This window comes from Malania oleifera, chromosome 3, assembly GCF_029873635.1.
Source record: "Malania oleifera isolate guangnan ecotype guangnan chromosome 3, ASM2987363v1, whole genome shotgun sequence".
NCBI lineage: Eukaryota > Viridiplantae > Streptophyta > Magnoliopsida > Santalales > Ximeniaceae > Malania > Malania oleifera.
In genome coordinates, this window is record NC_080419.1 from 93418512 (window position 1) to 93428172 (window position 9661).

The following is a 9661-nucleotide window of genomic DNA, read 5'->3' on the forward strand; positions in this document are numbered from 1 at the left end:
GTTTCATTTGAAGGACCTCCCTTATATAAACACCTAAATCTTTAGGCACAAATTCTGCAGAAAATTATCACATACAACATCCTTCCTCAAGCAAGATCTCATGCCTATATTTCTTATGCTGATTGTTTTGTCTTCTGGTGCTTGCTCAAGGGCAAGAAGCTGGATTTACCAAGCCTTATGCTTCAATGGATGATCACACGCGTAGAGGCACAGTTACTCTTCCTTATGGAGGAACCCTAAATATGTTTTTTGCTAAACTTCATATATCATCATCTTCTGATCTTCTCGTCAAACGTACCCATTATGATATTTTTAACTCCACTACTCTTAAACTAATGGGCTATGAAAAATATGATGATGGATGGATTCTTAAGGGTAGTGGAGGTCAAGCACCTCCTCCTCCTCCTGTTCCTGGTCCTCTTACTTGGTTCAATCCATTGTACCAACAGTTTACCAGTTTTAGCCAAAATATGCAAACTAAAATTCAATCTCTTCAAACCAACTTCTCTGCTCTTCAAGCAAGTTATTCCTCACTTAATGATCATGTAGGTCGCATTGAAAAACACCTAACCAGTACATCTCGTCCTTCAAACCCTATGGATATTAGTTCTGCTCCTGCAAGTAATGTAGGAAGTGATGACGAGGATTCCCAAGATGGAAGTGAAAACACTGAAGATGAACATGAAGAAGGTGAAGAAAATACATCAGAAGAAGAAGAAGAAGATGCAGCTGATGATAATTGATGCTTTATTTAAAAATTTTTATTTTGGCATGTAATATGATTTTCGATGGTAGCTTTGCTTAGTTATTTCCCCTACTTTTTGATTGATGTCCAAAGGGGGAGAGAGTTTTTGTGACAAGCAAAGATGGAAGTACATAAGTACTTATGTTATGTAATACTATGTATTCTTCTCTATAAATGGAAATTCTTCTCTATAAATGGAATATTATGAACCATGTTATGTTTGATGCTTATATTGCTTATAAATTAATCAACATCCTATGAACTATGAGTTTGATGCTTCAACATGTATATGGAAGAATGATTATATGGTTGTTTAATGCTTACATGTTGGATATATGTTATGTACGTTAGACATATGTTAAATATATATATATATATATATATATATATATATATATATATATATACATATATATATATATGCATATAGTAAGGAGGAGTATATTTTATTGTTTTCTTTGCTTCTCATTTTTCATCATCAAAAAGGGGGAGATTGTGGGTCAAACTGGGCTTTTCAATCTTATTTTAATAATAACAAATGAAGTTGATATAACATGTGTTTTTGAGTAATTTTGTTTCAGGAATACATATCTCAAACACAAGCTAAAGAAGCTATGATTTCATACCAAATAAAGTGAAGAAGCTATGAATAAAAGCCACATTATGAGAAAGCTTCGACAAATGCTCAAAAAGACTTGAAGCTTCAAGATAAAAAGAGAACTTGAAGTCTAGAAGATTATCAAAGTTTTGAAAGCTCCAAAGTCTAGACTTAGAAACATCTGTTGTAAGTATTTCATATCAAATAATAATTTAGAAAATATGAAGCTCTTTAAGGGATTAATTTGAACTTAAGAAACCTATTTTAATATCCCTGAAAAATTTTATGAAAAGCTAAAACATGTGAGCGAAAACTGAAATGGAAAAACCAAAAGGGAAAACTAGTCATTTTTCTGTCTAGCCGACTGACTGAGCAAAGGCAAAATTGCCCAACCGACTGACAGTCAACCGATTGACCCAAAATTAACTGTGTCTCGCCAATCAACTGATAATTTCTTGAATTAATTTCTAGGAGACATAATGGTGTCAGCCGCCTGTCCAGCCGACTGACTCTGAAATTTTTGAACTACCCAGTCGCCTGTCCAACCGACTGACTCCACGATTTTTATTTTTTTTGAACTCCAACGAGAAAATTTTCAAAATTGTTTTGTTCAAAATATGAGCGTTGTAAAAACTTGGAAACCACTCAAAGACACTTGGGGAACAAGGAAACTAAGCCAAGAATGCCTATAAATACTCCTCTAAACCCAAGGATTTTTATCATCCAAGTAATTACTTAGCTTTCTTGAAATTAAAGCTTTCATTCTCTCTAAATTCTCTATTGCTCATACTCCATCTAGGAGACTCTACTTAATCATCAAAGCCACGGTTCTTACTCAAAGATTTCTCTTACAAATTGAATCTTTGGTGATCTCTAAACACTTGGGCTTCATAGTTTATTTATTGATTATTTGATTGAAGTATTGATTGTGCTCTAACTTGTACAACCCTGCTCTGTTTTGAGAGTTTCTATTATACACGAATCATATAGCAACCTTGTTGTTTTGTTGACGGTTCGAAGGTTGTTCGGATCGTTTGTACCAAGGGAGGATTGTTTGTAAAAGTTTGCTCTACCCAGCAAAAGAGCATACTTAGTGGAATCCTTTGGTGGAATTGACCAAAGACAAGAACGTAGGCTGGGGATAAGCCAAACCTCATAAATCTCGGTGTTCATCTTCTTCCTTACTCTCTTGACTTTCCACATTATATATTGTGTATATCAAGTGCAGTTTGCAGGGCTTATACATTATATTCAAGGAAGACTTTGATTTAAGAAAGTACGTTTTAATTAACTGTTTGCGGAAACCCATAAGGGAGTACGTTGGTTAATTTACGGAAATCTTAGTTAAGAGATAAAGTAATAAAAGTTCACTCAAAACAAGCATTGCAAATCAACTGCAGGATTCCTATTAAAGGGAAATATCTTTCTTGAATGATTGGTTAAGTTTTATGTGATTGAATTGTATTCTTAAGTTTGTGGTGTAATTTGATTGGTTGTTTTATCCTTATAGTGTTTGAATTAAAACAAGTAAAAATTAAAAATAATAATAATTGAAATCTAAAAACTTCCAATTCACCCCCCCCCCCCCTCTTGGTAGCTATTCTAAATTTCAACCTAGGAGGAGAAATTTTTAAATACCCAATTCAACCCCTCTTGGGAATACACCAAAGTCAACACAGGGTAAGTAAGAGATTTTAGGGTTTAATAAGTTGTTTGAAGTATTTGAAATCTAGGAAGTATTATACAGAAATTGTTGTGGGAAATGAGCTGACTGATTTGGTAAAAATGTGATTTTTAAGCTTTTGAGTTGTGAACGCCGAGGAGCATATATTTTAGGGTGTTAATGGACCTTGCAGTAAGTCAAGTTAGGGGAATAAATTATTATAGTTGATTTGAGAAATACTAATTGAGTTATTATGTGAAAATGGTATTATGATATTTTACCTAAACTTTATTATAATATAAATATCATATGAAACTTGTGTGGCATATGTTTTATATTGAGATATGTTTAAAAGGGGTTAAATGATTTACCTTGTGAAATATGAGATTATGAAATGTGTATTGATATATGGGATTTGAAATGTGGAAAATGATGAAAGTGATATGTATTGAAATATATATATATTTTCTGAGAAATAATGAAACGTGAAATATGGAAATGTGTATTGAGAAACACTGAATAACGTGAAATGAGATATGTATATGTTATTATAAGATGAAATGAACTTTGAACTGATGAAATATCATTGAAGTGATGAAATGAGTTGAGAATACTGAAAATGTGAACTTTGCAAGGTAAATGCGGCACTACAGATATTGAAATGTGAATATGAGAAATGGGAAATATTGTAATGTAAAATTCTTCAATATGAATATTGAATTGTGAGAATTGAAATGTGAAATTCTGAAATATGTATATTGAATTATGAATATTGAAATGTCATTGATGGAATGTCAATACCGCATAATGATTGCAGGTATGTGGTAGTGAAACTCTGATGGATGGATATGGAAACTCTAAAGATGGGTAGTGATATTGAGCACAGTATCGTTGCCAGTGGTGTTAGCACACGGACTCGTGGAGCGTGTGGCGTGATAGTCGACTAATCTGTTTAGTAGAGTTGTTGTGCCTCCTGAGTCCGAATTAGGGCTATAGGTCGGTCAGACATAGTATAGATACGGGATATATGATATGATATTTTGATCTAACTGAGTCGGCCAACCGTGGTTAGATCCAGCCTTCGAACAACACAACCTTAACCATGGGGGGAAGCATGGCATAGAACATGAAGTGAGACCTCGACCATGGGGTGAAGCATGGCGTGGCGAATATCCTCAGGGTAGCCATAAGTTACATACACGAGTATATTGGTTACCAAGGACACTCGTGAGTTAGATGAAAATGGAAATGAAATGAAAATGGAAATGAGGAAGTAAATGAGAAATGAAATAGCGTGATTTAATAATATAAATAATTAAATCAAAGTAAAACACACTGCCTGAGGGCTTACCAAATAAGGTGAGTGCCTTGACAAGTATCATTTGTTGTCAAACCCGAGTTATTCGGGTAACAATACAAAGGATATCAGAGCAAAGGGAAGCTGCTTGTATGGGTGGGTAAGCTTCTCTATTCTCAGGAACTTCGCTGGTGAACATGGGTTGTGTATGAATGAATTTGGAAATGAAATTAAAAACTTATGAAAGCTTGTGTTGTATATCTATATGATTGTAAATGTGGAAATTTTATATTTTCTCAGAAGATACTATCAATGATATGTTTTTATGTTATGATATAATGAAACTTATACTGTCACACGCTGTCAATAATTTATTCCGTCTTACTGAGATGTGTCTCACCTCATCATTTAAATATTTTAGAAAACCGAGATAGACCTAGTGATAGAACTCCAAGATAGAGGGGAGTGGATACCCTGGGTAGGCATGGTGAGTATTTTGAGTTAGGAAGGTTTGATTGCCCTAGAGTTTTTGTGATAGACTTGTATATATGGATGGTTGGTACTCTGGTATGTGTATTCGTTGTAGTATGTGTATATATATGATGACTTCAGTTGTTAAGTTTATGTACATGAGAATGTTTGTATACCCGGTACCTACTTCGGGTCGAGTTATGATTGTGTGGTATCAGAGGTGTTGACGTGACCGATATGAGATTATATGTTTTTATTTGTATGGAAAAAAATGGTATGAAAAATCGGGGCATCGTAGTTAGACTCAATATCAACGCACTGACTTGCTCAGTCAAGAAGGCCTTCTTCTTTACATTCAGTTTTCTTTTCACTATGTATAGATCCTTTAGAAATTTTGCATACGAAGGAACTTACTGTATGGCATCCAAAAGTGGGATATTGATCTTCACTTGCTTGAAGATTTCTTGAATCTCAGTGTGATACTTATTCTTTTGACCAGATGTCAACCTCTAAGGATAAGGTACCACAGGTTGATACTCCTTAATAGTCTCATCCTCCTTATTACCCTACTTCTTTAAATATGAGCTTATTTCTCTGATTTTTTGTTTGTCCTAGTTGCAACTTCAAGTGTTGGAACAACTGTTTGTTGATCAATGAGTATCTCAAGACGGGAAACTTCTTTTTTGCTCCTCAAGGTAATGACGGCCTTTGCTGACTCAAAAGAATCCCTTGAAACATTATGCACTGATTGCTGTTGTTGTCGATATACCTATGGATTAGGCTGAGATTGTGCTGGTAATTTCCCTTTTTTCTAAAGCATTCAAATATATACTCATCTTATTAATAGTGCCTCGTAACTCATTTATAGTCTGAGTGTTATTTTGCATAAATTGTTAAAAAGTGTTCACTATCTACACCACGCCATCATCAAAAGGTTTCTTTGATGGAATATGAGCTAAATTAGGTTGAAATCCTGGAGATGCGTAGCTCTTTTAGCAAAATTTCCTCTGAATTTTTGAGAGTTATTTCTTCACATTCAAACCCTAATACTCATCCTTTGCTCATCCTTTTTGAAAAATCTTTGAGTGAGATTATATTAAGATTACCTACACTCCCTTCTGTAGCTTATACTCTCATTGGCTTGATTGATTGTTGATTTTGTTGAGAGTTAGGGCAAAAGGTTTTCCCCGGGATTTAATATATAAATTCATTTTTTGGGAAACCTTATTTAGCTTGTGAGTCTTTGCATTTTGATTGCAAGACTCTTAAGCTTGTCGTGTGTTAGAATTGGTGTATTCCCAAAAGGGGGGGTGAATTGGAATTTAAAACTTTTTCTCCTAGGTTAATCTATCCAACAACAGTATATACTGAACCTAGGGTCAGTCTATGCAATTTCCAAATGCGTAGATAAATATAATGTGGAAATTAAGTCATATGCATCATTCACCCATAACATACATGTGCGGTAAATATAAAGTGCGGAAAAGTAAATGAACACACAATATGTTATCGGGGTTCGGCCAACTGTGCCTACGTCCTCACCTCTAGCTGGCAAGCCAGAGGATTCCACTAATAGCTCACTTAAGGGTGGAGCGGCATCGTTTACAATCAGGTCAAATTAACACAGGGCTGACCTCAACCTTAACCAGGTCAATTAGCGGGGCTGACCTCAACCTACACGCCTTAACATGACGACGCACCTAGCTTTCCTAACCGGGTCTAAGCCAATTCGGGACTATTCCAGGGCTAGTCTCCCTCTTCAGGCCCGTGCCTGGAAATACAACAGTATTTAAAATACAATCAAATGGTACAATGAATAAGCTTTCAAGTAAAGCAGATGTGTACCCAGATACGCGCAATATCACATACACCACAATATGATATAATATGTAAGCTCAGTGTGGTTTAAGATGTCTACTCTCAAATAAATTTACTATCGTTGTAATCAGTGCGTAAGAGTGTGAACACTACAATCTTTGTATCACAAGATGTATTCAATCTAAGTGCTCAAACAAAGATATCAACCAAACAATATATATATATATATATATATATATATATATGTGTGTGTGTGTGTGTGTGTGTGTGTGTGTGTGTGTGTGTGTGTGTGAAGCTCTAGCAATGTATAAGTTTGGTTTGCAAAAAGGAGTTTAATCTTTGTATTCAACTAAAGATATAAATCAGTGAATATTGCAACAAAGATTTTTCTCACACAAACAAATATCTCTTTAAAGATTTATCAAGACAAAGCACACTAGATACTTGAAAATATTTTGAAAATGTTTTGCAACCAAAAACAAATACAATCTTCTTAAAATGTTGCAATGAAGGTGCAAATCTTAGAAGATCTATCAAAGTCTTCTTAGGATAGACTTATTAACAAAGTCTCCTAAGAATACTTAGGTTTAGCTCTCAATGAAAATAAATCAATCAAATATGAATGGGAGAGCAAACCTATTAAATATAAACACTCAATCGACTTACAGAGGATTTAAGAGATCGAAGAAGGTAAGCATTAGTGAATGGGGATTGGATATCAGTATTATAGGATTTGGGATTTTCAGAGAATTTCTCTTAATCAATATTTTTAATCCCATACTAATTATCCCAAATGAGGGGGTATTTATAGACAACCATTGAAATATAATCGTTGGGGACTTATTGGGAATAATTAGGAAAGTTTAATGACCTTTCAAATATTTTAACCCTGTTTAAAAAATATTAACTGCGGTAAAAAATCAGGGCAACCCGAGAGGTCTGGTCGACCAGAACAAGTTCGGTCGACCAAGTCTCATATGCTTTGGTCGACCAGGGGAATATTGAACTAATGGCTCGGTCGACCAGGAGAGGGCGATTCCTCAATTTTTCGAGGTTCAATCGACCAGGGCATTTTGAACTGCCTAGTTCGGTCAACCAGACCGCTGGGAATCCTCCCGAGGACCTTCCCGTCGACTAGGTAGTTGTAATACAAAAGTGGTCGGTCGACCAGATGGTCAAACTTTTGACCCCAGGGGGTTTCGGTTGACCAGGAGCTTTTGAACTACCTGGTTCGGTCGACCATATAGTCAAAATTTTGACCCCAGGGAGTTTCGATCGACCAGGAGTTTTGAAGTACATCAGCTCGGTCGACCAGGTGGTCAAACTTGACCAGAAAGGGTTTCGGTCGACCAGGAGTTTTGAACTGAAATGGTTCGATCGACCAGGACCTTGGTCAACAGTTGACCCAGGCCTGTTTCGGTCGACCAGGGCAAAATGAACTGCCTTGGTTGGTCGACCGAAAGTGCATCAAGTGTGCATTTCGGTCTAGTTTCGAAACATATAAACCCTATTCAAGTGTCTAATACATACAAGTGCAAAAGTGAGTGTCCTAAGGTCACTTGGGGTCCAATACACCGAAAAAGTCCGGTGTCGGTCGACCGAAAGGGAAACCTTAAGGTCTTTCTAAAGTTCATTCTCATTCATGGTTTGTTTGAGCTTACGTATTATCATGCATATGATGTGTGTGTGCTTATTACAAACCAAAGACCTATTTACTATTACAGACCTTTCCTACTTAAATATTACAGACCCGAATATAAATTACAACAAATCAATTATATCAAGGGTCTTCAGAGTCTTCGTTTTCCTCCGGGTCTCCGAGTGCCATCATAGGATACTGCCAAGATAAACCTGCACATCAACTTGGCAATCATTAAATACCTAAGTATTTGTCATAATCAAAACAGGGTACAACATCTTGTATTATGGAAGTAAATATTTTTGACAAGCTTAGTTTACAAAATATCTTTGGTGGCTTAAAGTTTTTGAAGATCATTTTGAGATATTTGATTATATTTATGAAATCTTTAAAACCCGATTTGTGATTGATATATTGATATATTGTTTCAAAGATAATTTGAGAATATACTCTTGTTCTTGATTGACTATAGACATTAGATTGAGTGTTATCACACATATTACACTGAGCTTATAGGTCCTATATTGTTGATGTGCTTTGATTGATATTGGTACAAATCTACTTATTGGAGAAGCACTCATTTTGTACACACTTTGTATTTTGAATTGCTTATATTCCAGTCATAGCCTGAAGGGGTTTTATCTAACCTAGAAGGATCAGTTGTTAGAGCCTTCTCGGCCCCACAAGGAGAGTGTGTAAAGGTTGAGGTCAGTCCTGTGTTAATTTGACCTAGTTGTATTTCAGTGCCGCTCCACCCGTTAAGTAAGCTGTAGTGGAATCCTTGGGCTTGCAAGCCAAGGTGGGGATGTAGGTAGTATTGGCTGAACCCCGATAACATTTCTTGTGTCTGCCTTTAATTTTCGCAATTTAAATTTCAGCATTTGAATGTTTGTGATTTATTATTGTGAATGATTGGGATTATAATTGTATAGACAGACTCAGGTTGCGTAATACTTCTAATTTAGAAAAACCTAGGAGGAGAAATTTTTAAATACCCAATTCACCCCCTCTTGGGAATATACCAAAGTCAACATGGGGCAAGTAAGAGATTTTAGGATTTAATGAGTTGTTTGAAGTATTTGAAATCTAGGAAGTATTATACAGAAATTGTTGTGGGAAATGAGTTGACTGATTTGGTAAAAATGTGATTTTTAAGCTTTTGAGTTGTGAACACTGAGGAGCGTATATTTTAGGGTGTTAGTGGGTCTCACAGTAAGCGAGCTTAGGGGAATAAATTATTATAGTTGATTTGAGAAATACTGATTGAGTTATTATGTGAAAATGGTATTATGATATTTTACCTAAAATTTATTATAATATAAATATCAGATGAAACTTGTGTGGCATATGTTTTATATTGAGATATGTTTAAAACTGGGTTAAATGATTTACCCTGTGAAATATGAGATTATGAAATGTGTATTGATATA